Here is a 12,897-nt window from a genome sequence, read left to right on the forward strand (position 1 = left end):
TCGGCCGGTCCTCTCTTCTTTAAAGGTTTTTTTGAGGTTTAAGACTTTGTTTTAAGGGTTCGGGTTACAAAAAAATGATAATTAATCTCCCACCCAACAAATACCCCATTACAAAAAACTACAACCAATAAAAACTAAACTAAAACTAAAGCATTTCAAAAAATAAATACTAATCTAAAACTAGCAAACTCACTAAAACTAATGAAAATCCAAAACTATTATAACCTTGCAAGGGAATTCACTGTTCCAATGAGGGTCCTCACAAAGATAGAAGTACAAGAGAGTGTGTGTGTGTGTGTGTGTGTTTTGTTTTGCAGGCACCAAGCGTCCTGACGGGCAGTGAGGGGTCCGAGTCCCTTTTTAATTATAGATTAATCTGGAGACCACAGTGTGCGTCAACAAACAAGACACAACTTCTCTTTCCTCTTGGAGGATATTAATGTTAATGTGCTGCTTCTGCTTTGAGACGTGACAATAAACAATCTGCACTCTGTTCTAGTCTAACTGCAGTAACTACACTGTAAAAAATAAATTAAAAAAAGAGTCTAAAACCAGATCAAACAGTAAATCTGAGGGAAATGATCTTGCTGCATGGACAGATAATTTACCTTGACAAGATTTATTACATTAAGATTATTAAATCTAGAAATAAGCATGTTGAACACTTAAAATAAGAAAATAACTCTTAAAACCAGATAAATGCCGTGTTGTGTGTGGAAGGTCCTTTTAATTACTTTTTTTTGGTAATTTTGTGTCTTTTTAAAATAATTTTGTGTCTTTATTAATAATTTTGTGTCTTTTTTTTGTAATTTTGTGTCTTTATTAATAATTTTGTGTCTTTTTTTGGTCATTTTGTGTCTTTTTTAAAATAATTTTGTGTCTTTTTTAATAATTTTGTGTCTTTTTTAAATAATTTTGTGTCTTTTAATAATTTTGTGTCTTTTTAAATAATTTTGTGTCTTTTTTAAATAATTTTTTGTCTTTTTTAGTAATTTTGTGGGGGGGTTGGTCATTTTGTGTCTTTTTTAAATAATTCTGTGTTTTTTTTGGTAACTGTGTATTTTTTGGGTAAATTTGTGTCTTTTTAAGTAATTTAGGTTTTTTTTCGGTCATTTTGTGTCAAAGGTGTTTAGTCTAAAAACCAGATCAAACAGTAAATCTGAGGGAAATGATCTTGCTGCATGGACAGATAATTTACCTTGACAAGATTTATTAAATTAAGATTATTAAATCTAGAAATAAGCATGTTGAACACTTAAAATAAGAAATTAACTCTTAAAACCAGATAAATGATCTAACACTTCTAAATCTAAAGTGTTTTTTATCTTGGTAAGAACCAAATAATCATCAGGTCACTCTGCTCGGGCCAGTTCATCACTGCTGGCAGCTTTACTTTATCTGGTTTTAACAGTTCATTTATTACTTTAAGGACAATTTTTTTCCTGTTTTTCTGACTATTTTTTCTCTTTTTCAGGGTATTTTTTTTCCTGGTTTTCTGACTTTTTTTATTAAATCTAGAAATAAGCATGTTGAACGCTTAAAACAAGAAATTAACTATTAATACAAAATAAATTATCTAACACTGCTGAATCTAAGGTTCATTTTTTTATCTTTGTAAGAACCAAATTATTTGCAGTGGACATTTTTGGTTAAAATTGAGTTTTAACTAAAAATGAACTCTGTAGAGCAGAATACTACACACACACACACACACACACACACACACACACACACACACAGAGTTAGTTTAAGGAGAGTTGGGGGACCGATGGCTGAGTTGCTGTTGGCAGTCGAGTTAAATCCACCAAATCTGTTTTTGACACCTGGCAGAGATTTATATATTTATATATTATATTGGTTTGTTCTTCTCTGTGTTTCTGACAGATTATTCTCCATCATCAGACCTGTAGACTCAGCTGTCTGTCTCCACATGAGCCAACCAGTTATAGTTTATATAGTTTATAGAGTTTAGTTTATACTACGTTTGTCTCCTCTAAAGCCGTCTGGCTCCTCCCACCAATCGCTGCATCCAGAATGTGATGGAGGTAATTCCAGATCCTTCTCTGTTCACTAATACTATCTGTACATATCCTGGACATTTGGTGGAAAGACTCCTGTAAGTTTATTAGAGTTGCCAGAGCAGCTTGAAGGTCCCACCATGGAAATAATCCCACGTTTCTTTATTTCCTGTCCTGGAGCATGGATGATGCAAAAAAGAGACAAATTATGACAAAAAAGACACTAATTATGACAAAAAAGACAAATTATGACAGAAAAGACACAAATTACGTCCAAAAAGACACAAATTATGACAAAAAAAACCAAATTATGACAAAAAAGACACAAATTATGACAAAAAAGACACAAATTATGACAAAAAAGACCAAATTATGACAAAAAAAGACACAAATTATGAGATAAAAGACAAAATTATGACAAAAAAAAGACACAAATTATGACATAAAAGACAAAATTATGACAAAAAGTACAAAATTATGACAAAAAGGACGAAATTATGACAAAAAAGACCAAATCATGACAAAAAAGACACAAATTATGACAAAAAAGACCAAATTATGACAAAAAAGACACAAATTATGACAAAAAAGACACAAATTATGACAAAAAGGACAAAATTATGACAAAAAAGACCAAATCATGACAAAAAAGACAAAAAATGTCACAAAAAGGATGAAATTATGACAAAAAACACCAAATCATGACAAAAAAGACACAAATTATGACAAAAAAGACAAAATTATGACAAAAAAGACACAAATTATGACAAAAAAGACACAAATTATGACAAAAAAGACAAAATTATGACAAAAAGGACAAAATTATGACAAAAAAGACCAAATCATGACAAAAAAGACACAAATTATGACAAAAAAGACCAAATTATGACAAAAAAGACACAAATTATGACAAAAAAGACAAAATTATGACAAAAAGGACAAAATTATGACAAAAAGGACACAAATTATGGCCAAAAAGACAAAATTATGACAAAAAGGACACAAATTATGACAAAAAAGACAAAATTATGACAAAAAGGACAAAATTATGACAAAAAGGACACAAATTATGGCCAAAAAGACAAAATTATGACAAAAAGGACACAAATTATGACAAAAAAGACAAAATCATGACAAAAAGGACACAAATTATGACCAAAAAGACACAAATTATGACCAAAAAGACAAAATGATGACAAAAAGGACACAAATTATGACAAAAAAGACAAAATTGTGACAAAAAAGACACAAAATTATGACAAAAAAGACACAAATTATGACCAAAAAGATACAAATGCTGAGGTAAACACATACGTGACGTGACGTGATCAGATCAGAGTTTTGTGTTTTGTCAGTGTCGACGACACGCTACAGCGGAATCGCCTTAATATTGAAGGAAATAATAGATAAATAAATATATATATATAATAATCACACATATAGTTTTTTAGAGGTGCTTCTTCAGCCTGATTGCTTTCCAGGAATTACATAAATGTGTCCCATATTTCAGACAGTCTCACAGTCTCAGTTCATCTTTATTTTTAGACGTTTGTGACTCAGGCCAACTGGTGGAAACCAGAGAGAAGAAGAGAACTTCCTGCTGCCGCCCTTCACTTCACATCCAGAAATAGATGGAAAAAATGACACAAAATGACCAAAAATAGGTGGAAAAATTACAAAAAAGACACAAATTACAAAAAATAGATGACAAAAATGACCAAAAAAGACGCAAATGACTATAAATAGATGAAAAAATGACCAAAAAAGACACAAATGACAAAAATAGATGGAAAAATTACAAAAAAAGACGCAAATGACACAAATAGATGTAAAAATAATCAAAAAAGACACAAAATGACCAAAAATAGATGGAAAAATTACTAAAAAAAGACACAAAGTGACAAAGAAGATGAAAAAAATAACAAAAAAAGATGCAAGATGACAAAAATAGATATAAAAATGACCAAAAAAGACACAAAATGACCAAGTTGCTGTTTAAAGACAGACACACTGTGTGAGGAGGAGGAGGAGGAGCAGCAGGAGGAGGAGGAGGAGGAGGAGGAGCAGCAGGAGGAGGAGGTGGAGCAGGAGCAGGAGCAGGAGGAGTTCCGCAGGAGGAGGCTCCACCTCCCTCTTCATCATCTCTCTGCTGTAGTTTAGTGGATCAGCTGCTGGTGAATTGTGTCGGTTGTTTGAGTGGAAGAAAAGCTTCACGGATGTTTTTAGTTATTGAATAAATGTTGCTGAGTATAAAGTTTATCTCGTGTTTCTTCTTCTTCACTCTCTCACTTTATTCCACCTTAAAGCATTCTGAGCTGATGAATAATTTCCTCTAGAAATCACGTCTCTTTGATGTTGTGTCATCAAAACCTTTAATTAAGGACGATGTTTCACTACGTCCACACAAAGTCACGCAAGACGAGGAAATGAGAGATCTGGAAATTAAAATTAAACAGCAGCAGCAGCAGCAGCAGCAGGGGGGGTTATGTGAGGGGAGTTAAAGTAGTTGTTATTCATCTGGTCAGAGAGTATAAGAACTAGAGCACACAGAGGATTAATACAAGAAGAACTCTCACACCTTTTGTGTCTCTTTGTTGTAATTTTGTGTCTCGTTTGTAGTAGATTGTAAAACCAAAAAGAGCTCATTAAAAATGGCGTACAGCAGGGTCTCAAACTCAAATTACCTGGGGGCCGCAGGAGGCATCAAAATGACAAAAAAAAGACACAAAATGACTAAAAAAAAGACACAAAATTACTAAAAAAAGACACAATGTCCAAAAAGACAAAATTACAAAAAAAGACACAAAATGACCCAAAACAGACACAAAATGACAAGAAAACTAAATTACTTTAAAAAGACACAAAATGACAGAAAAAAACTAAATTATTTTAAAAAAGAAACAAAATTATGAAAAAAAGATACAAAATGGCCCAAAAAAGACAAAATGACACAAAAAGACACAAAATGACACAAAAAGACACAAAAAGACACAAAATCACCCAAAACAGACACAAAATGACACAAAATGACACAAAAAGACACAAAATGACACAAAATCACATAAAAAAGACACAAAATGACACAAAAAAAGACACAAAATGACACAAAAAGACACAAAAAGACACAAAATCACCCAAAACAGACACAAAAAGACACAAAATGACACAAAATCACATAAAAAAGACACAAAATGACACAAAAAAAGACACAAAATGACACAAAAAGACACAAAAAGACACAAAATCACCCAAAACAGACACAAAATGACACAAAAAGACACAAAATCACATAAAAAAAGACACAAAATGACGCAAAAAAAGACACAAAATGACACAAAAGGCACACAATGACACAAAAAAAGACACAAAATGACTAAAAAAGACTCAAAACTCTGAATGCATTTTGAGCTTGTGTGACTACAGACAGGTGTACCAGGCAGTCAGAGGCTGTAGAGGCGTTTCATCCGTGGGTCAGCTGGTCAGAGAGTTTAGTATCAGAGAGGATTAATCCAGGAAGTGAAGAAGAGCAGAAACCTCTCAGCTTCTATCTGAATCAGCGTTTAGCTGCTGCTGTTTCTGCTTCATCAGGAGCTCAGAGAGATCAGGAGGAATCCCTGCTGCTGATGACCAGTCAGCACAAACTCCATCTATGAATGTCCTCAATAAAAGGCAGCAGAGACGGAGACTGAAGGCGTCAGAGTGGAGTCAGGAGTCGAGTCAGTCGAGTGTTTCAGCAGCTGATAAACAGCTGGAAGTAAATGAGTGAGACTTGCTTCACATCTGGATGAGAAGTGAAGAGCAGCAGGAAGTTACTGGAGAAACGTCTAAAATAAAGCATGAACTGAGTCTTAAATATGGGACACATTTATGTGATTCCTGGAAAGTAAAAATCAGGCTGAAGATATTATATATAGATATACTTGGTCAATTTGTGTCTTTTTTTGTCATTTTGTGTGTTTTTTGTCATTTTGTGTCTTTTTGTGATTAATTTGTCTTTTTGTGGTTATTTTTTACATCTATTTTCTTGTAATTTGCGTCTTTTTGGGTAATTTTTTCCATCTTTTTTTGGTCATTTTGTGTCTTTTTTGGTCATTTTTACATCTTTTTTTGTCATTTGCGTCTTTTTTGATCATTTTTTTTCCCATCTATTTTGGGTCATTTTTACATCTATTTTTCTGGTCATGTGTCTTTTTTTTGTCATTTTGTGTCTTTTTATTGTTATATTGTGTCTTTTTGCGGTCAATTTGTGTCTTTTTTGATCATTTTTACATCTATTTCTTTTGTCATTTGCGTCTTTTTTTGTCATTTTTTCCATCTATTTTTGGTCATTTTGTGTCTTTCTTGGTCATTTTTACATTTTTTTTTGTCGTTTGCGTCTTTTTTGATCATTTTTTGGTCATTTTTACATCTATTTTTTTGATCATTTTGTGTCTTTTTTAGTCATTTTTACATCATTAATTTTGCTATTTTTAAGCAAAACACACCTAATTTTTGTACTTTTCCCCCTTGTTTTTAGAGCTGACTGTTTGCAGTGTTCCTTTACTTCCTGGTCTGTACAACAATGCTGTGATCGATGGTATTGATCCTCCACAGGGCCACCGTGTGCTGCAGAGTTCAATATGTCTTTTTCCTGCTATCACTCGTCTCCATGCAGCTCCATTGATCACCAGGCAGGTCAGACATCATGTTTAGTGGACAGACAGACAGACAGACAGACAGACAGACAGACAGACAGACAGACAGACAGACAGACAGACAGACAGACAGACAGACAGACAGACAGACAGACAGATGTTTGTCAGTGTTTCGGTTTAAAACCAGCTCTGAACAAACAGACGACCTGATACAGCAACAACATGTTGGTTCTGGTTGTTTGTGTTGAGCTGAATGAGAGTAAACAGCTGATTCTGATTCTGACCCAGAAACAGGATCAAATGTTCCAGAAACACAGAAACACTGACCACACTCACAACTCTCAGCAGCTGCTTACATCAGGCCAAGAGGATTTTAAAACTAAATTTTGCATTAAAGAAAATGTGAATTAGGGAGATTTCCATCAACTGCTTAAGGCTAATCCGTCAGGAAAGATAGGAGGGAGAGACTGTAAACTGATGGATGGACAGATTTACTTCATTTATCCCGAGGGAAACATTAAACAGACTAAACATACAGGATCATCTCAATAAATCAGAATATGATGAAAAGTCCACTTCAGTAGTTCAAGTCAAACAGCAAGTCTTCAGGAATTTTATGTTTTTTTTTTTTTGTCATTTTGTGAGTTTCTGTGGTCATTTTGTGTCTTTTTTTTGTCATTTTGTGAGTTTCTGTGGTCATTTTGTGTCTTTTTTTTGTCATTTTGTGTTTTTATGGTCATTTTTTGTCTTTTTGTGGTCAATTTGTCTTTTTTTTAGCTATTTTTTGTCTTTTTGTGTCTTTTTTTTAGTCATTTTGTGTCTTTTTTTGGTCATTTTGTGTCTTTTGTGTCTTTTTTTAGTCATTTTGTGTCTTTTTTGGTCATTTCGTGTCTCTCTTTCTGGTCATTTTGTGTCTTTCTTTAGTCATTTTTTTAGTCATTTTTTTAGTCATTTTGTGTCTTTTTTGGTCATTTCGTGTCTTTTTTTGGTCATTTTGTGTCATATGTCATATGTTTAAGTCCAACATAAAATGTGATTTTGAATCTTACTTGATAATTGATTTGATAATTACTTACTTCCTGAGCTTTTGGAGACTCCAGAGGGTTAATATTGATGTGAGAAATGCACCAAAGTGAGTTTATGGTATTTTTGTGGTCAATTTATGTCTTTTACGGTCATTTTGTGGTCAATTTGTGTCTTTTTTGGTAATTTTGTGTCTTTTTTCCCCCTTTGACCCCACTAGTATCTACAGGATCATCTCAATAAATCAGAATATGATGAAAAGTCCATTTCCTGTAGTTCAAGTCAAACAAGTATTGAGTAATATAGATGACAAACAGAAGAAAATAAATAAATGAAGACATGAAATGTTTCATTCTGTGTGTAATGGATCCATAAAATGTGTTCTTTTCTCTGTTTGAATTGAATTACTGACCTAACCTTCATTCTTTTCCAAACTAGTTGAGTGAAATCCTTTTTTAGCTGCTTCAGGAGAACTTGTTTGTCTCTTGTGAATAATTGACCTGTTGATCTGTTGCTGATTATCAGATACATAATCAATAGAAGTTCTGTCCATCCATTATTCAACAGCAGGAACATTATATTCTCATCATGTTGTTGTTTTTAACTCCTGTTGGACCTGTTATCTAACATTGGTAGGTAGTCATTAACATAATCACATTATCATGATTCATCATCACACATTATATCACAAACTGGAACGTTACAATAAAATGTTTGTGTAGAAGCCAGATGACTATTGTTTTATATGAACATTCAGTAGATTATCATCATCTAATCTCTATATGTGGATTAATGTCGCTTTGTAGTTGTTTTGCATATTTTGTAGTTGTTTTTTGTCCCTTTTTAATAGTTGAAGTTATTGTATGTCCATTTGTAGTCATAAAATCTCTTTGTAATTGCTTTGTCTCTCTTTGTAGTTATTTTTGCCTCTTTGTGGTTGTTTTATGTTTCTTTGTGGTCACTTTGAGTCTCTTCCTGTATCTTCCTGCTCACTATGTGTCTCATCCACAAAATGACCTCAGAGACAAAAAAAAAAAAAGAAACTACTAAAAGCAACAGAAAGCTACTACAAAAAGAGACAAAATAACTACAAAGAGACACAAAATGACCTCAGACAGACACAAAACTTCTATAAAGAAACAAAATTACTTCAAAAAGACACAAATGTACTAAAGAGACATATACAAGGACCTCAGAGACACAAAACTACAATAAAGAGACACAACATGACTACTAAGAGACACAGAACTACTACAAAAGAGACACAAAAATACCTAAAAGAAAAACAAAATAACTACAGAGACACAAAAGGACCTCCAAGAGACACAAATGTGCTACCTAGAGACATACAATGACCTCAGAGACACAAAACTACTACAAACAGACACAAAACTACTACAAAGAGACACAAAACTACCTAAAAGAAAAAGCAAAATAACTACAGAGACTCAAAACTACCACAAACAGACACAAAACTACTATTACGAGACACAAAACTACTACAAAGCGACACAAAAGTACTACTAAGAGACACAAAATGACTTTAAAGTGACACAAAACTACCACAAAGAGACACAAACATACCGAAAAGAAAAAGCAAAATAACTACAGAGACACAAAACGACCTCAAAGAGACACGAAACTGCTAGAAAGAGATACAAAAATACCTTTAAAAAAAAGAACAAACAAAATAACTACAAAGAGACATAAAACCTCAAAAAAATGCATTAGAGGCGAAACCAAAGTGTGTGTGTCTTGAATAAAGCCGGTGGGGCCGTTTGCATGGCTGTCCCCAGGGGCCCCGGGGCCCGTTGTCTCATAATAACAATAATAATAATAATAATAATCCCCTAAATTGACGAGGCACCAAATTCAATGAGACTTTTTTAGCCTCCAGTCTGTTTGTACCAAACGAAAACGGCTATAAAACGTTGAATGTGTGTGAAACAGACTGTTAATCCATTTATAAATCTGTGTTCATTACAAACCTCTGGATTAAACGCTTTCAACTTTATCCTTTTTATCTGATTCCATCTCCAAAAAAACAAAAACAAATCAACAACAGCATCTACAGGTGTTGCAGAAATGGTTGTACACTGTAAAAAAAAAAAAAAACTGTTGTTTTTATGGTAAAAAAACAGCAGCTGTGGTTGCCAGAACTTTACCGTAGTAAATATGGTGCAACTTTTTTTAATATTACGGTAAAATGATATTAGCACTGTTGATTTCCTGTTTAAGATTGACATTTTATTCCATATTTTACCGTAAAAAATAGTTTTTCCCTCAAAAAAATGTTCTGCCATATAATTGACAAGAAAATACTTTATAAATAAATGAATTAAAGATTTTACCATTAAATATTATATAGTATATTTCTGTTAGAGATATGGTGTTCAGTACATTTAACAGTGAGAAAAAGTATTTTTACAAAAAATAAATGCAAAAATTATGCTTGTATATATATTACAGTATATTTTTTGAGACAAACACGGTGCCAGAGTATTTTACAGTGGAGTAATTTATTTAAAAAATAAAAAACTGTAAAAAAAAATCCTGTTTTGGCTGATATTTAGATTTACAGTGTTTCATTGTTACTGAAACTGAATTAACTCATTTATCATTTTACGTCTTTTACTGTCATGGTTTAGCAGTTTTTCACCCTAAAATCTACAGACATTTTTTACAGTGTAGTTGAATCATTATACTGCTTGTGAAGACACAATTTAAATGCACAATGCTTTATTTCATAGAACATCCATAAACCAACACATTATCACATGTTATTAGTTCTTTTTTTGTTAAATATAAAAATAAGAATTTAGAAATATTACATGTAAACATACAAAGGTTGTTTTTCTTACATCATTTAGTGACAGACTTTTTTGAAACCAACACATTTTAACCTTTTGATGCACAACAACATGGGTTTTTATATTCTTCATCTTTGCAATAAATTAATTTCATCATTCAGTTTTGCAGGTTTTCACTGAAATAACTTGTCTTTGATCATCATACATCCTCACTTTGTTTTCATTTCTTACTTTTTGACTAAAAACCCTTTTTAATCACTTCGCGTTTAATGACCAACATGGTCTAAAATGACCCTCATTCATCCCCCATGTTATTAATGCTGCTGTGTGTTTGAATATAATTTTTGTTATTACAACAGATCATTAAATCCATTTTTCCTTTCATAATTTAAGAAAAATAGTTTTTGTATTATTACATCAAGTTTACACACATGGGTCTAAAATCACCTTGTGCATTAGAAGCGTAGTGATACAAAAAAGGGGTTTTATTCCAAAAGTAAGAAATGAAAACAAAAAATTAGGATGTATGATGATCAAAAACAAGTTGATTGAGGAAAACCTGCAAAACTGAATGATGAAATTAAATTATTGCAAAGATATAGAATATAAAAACTTAATCGGGTCACTTTATGTTGTGCATCAAAGGGTTAATTAACTTTAAATCCTAATCAACTGATTCTATTCAGACAAAGACAACTATTATTATTATTATTATTATTATTATTATGGGCGTTAGTCGAGTCCATATAGTAGAAAATACTGCGAGGAAGATCTTTAATATCTGAGAATAAACAAGGTCAGCCTCAGAAGTTAGAAGTTTATCTCTAGCTGACACCAGCGTGCTGACCTTTCTACAGCAGAGCTAATAATGACTTCCTGCTGAATGAATCCAGAGAAACGCTGAGACGTAAAGGTTAACTTCTCCAGCTGGTAGACGCCAACGTCTCCGTCCCAAACTCTTTAATAACCGGAGGACGCCTCGTCCTTCAAACGGCTCCAATCAGCTTCAGATGCAGCTTTACAGACGTGTGAATGTGTGTTCCTGTGATGAACTAATGGAGCTGCTGTTAGAAGTGAAACATGCTGACTCATGCATCAGCTGCTTCTATTCAATAATAAAGGGTTTATTATAACGGGGCTTTTTTTAAAGCGCCGTAACAAGAAGAAGATGCAGCCAAACCACCACAAACTCTATCAGCTCTGGGACGCTGCTGAGGGCCACAAAACATTATTATTATTATTATTATTAATAACCCTTGGATGCACAACACGGGTCTAAAGCAGGGGTCTAAAACTCAAATTACCTGGGGGAGGCAGTATCAAAATGACCAAAAAGACACAAAATTACAAAAAAAAGACACAAAATTACAAAAAAAGACACTAAATTACTTAAAAAAAGACAAAATGACAAAAAAAGACCAAAAAATACACAGAAGTGCCAAAAAAGACACAAAATTATAAAAAAGAGACACAAAATGACCAAAAAAAAAGACACAAAATGACTGAAAACACTAAATTACTTAAAAAAGAAACAGAATGACCAAAAAAAGAAACAAAATTACAAAAGAGACACAAAATGACAAAAAAAAAAAAAAATAGACAGAAATACCAAAAAAGACACAAAATTATTAAAAAAAAAAAAAAAGACACAAAAAAACGAGGTGACATGGAGCGCTGCTGTCGACTTCACTCCAAATTACAGACTTGAAACTTTCTCCAGTTTTTTGTTTGACGTTTTGAGGTCATTAAAACCAAAGATATGATCGTTTTAATATGATAGTACAAAAATATTTATTCAAGTGTGACAGTAGGATGGGACGAGGCAGGCGGGCTCTAATCATCTAACACTGCTCCTATAAATATGTAAATAAACATGTTTTTATGGTATTTTTTATGTATAGTTTTATTATATTTGAATTTTAACTTTATATGTTCATATTTGTAACCGATGTTTTACATTTTTCAGGTCTGAAACAGTTCATTGAGCATATTTGTGGTTTTTATTGTCATAAATAGTAAAATACTATTTCGGATTTCATGATTTTTGTGTATTTTTGGGCTCGATATGTTAATAAAGTGGGTTTAAGTGAAAAAATAATTGTCAGATCATGCTTAAGTTATGCTGAGAAAATACCAAATATTATGTGGTATATAAAGGGCAAATAATAATAATAATAATAATAACGTCAGGCATCTCTGGGCTCAGACAGACGAGGCTGGTGACTATAAAACAACTAAAAGGTGGTTTAAGACGCCAAATCTGTGTGTGGCATGGGTAAAAAATAAAAATAAAAAAATAAAAAGGTATAAATTGAGCCTTTGTTCCACTCAACTTCACACTATTTTAGACTGCAAATTGTTAAAAATAAAAATGAGAAAAATATACAATCATATAACTCAAATTACAATGAT

The sequence above is a fragment of the Centropristis striata genome, chromosome 2, assembly GCF_030273125.1.
Source record: "Centropristis striata isolate RG_2023a ecotype Rhode Island chromosome 2, C.striata_1.0, whole genome shotgun sequence".
In the NCBI taxonomy this organism is placed as follows: domain Eukaryota; kingdom Metazoa; phylum Chordata; class Actinopteri; order Perciformes; family Serranidae; genus Centropristis; species Centropristis striata.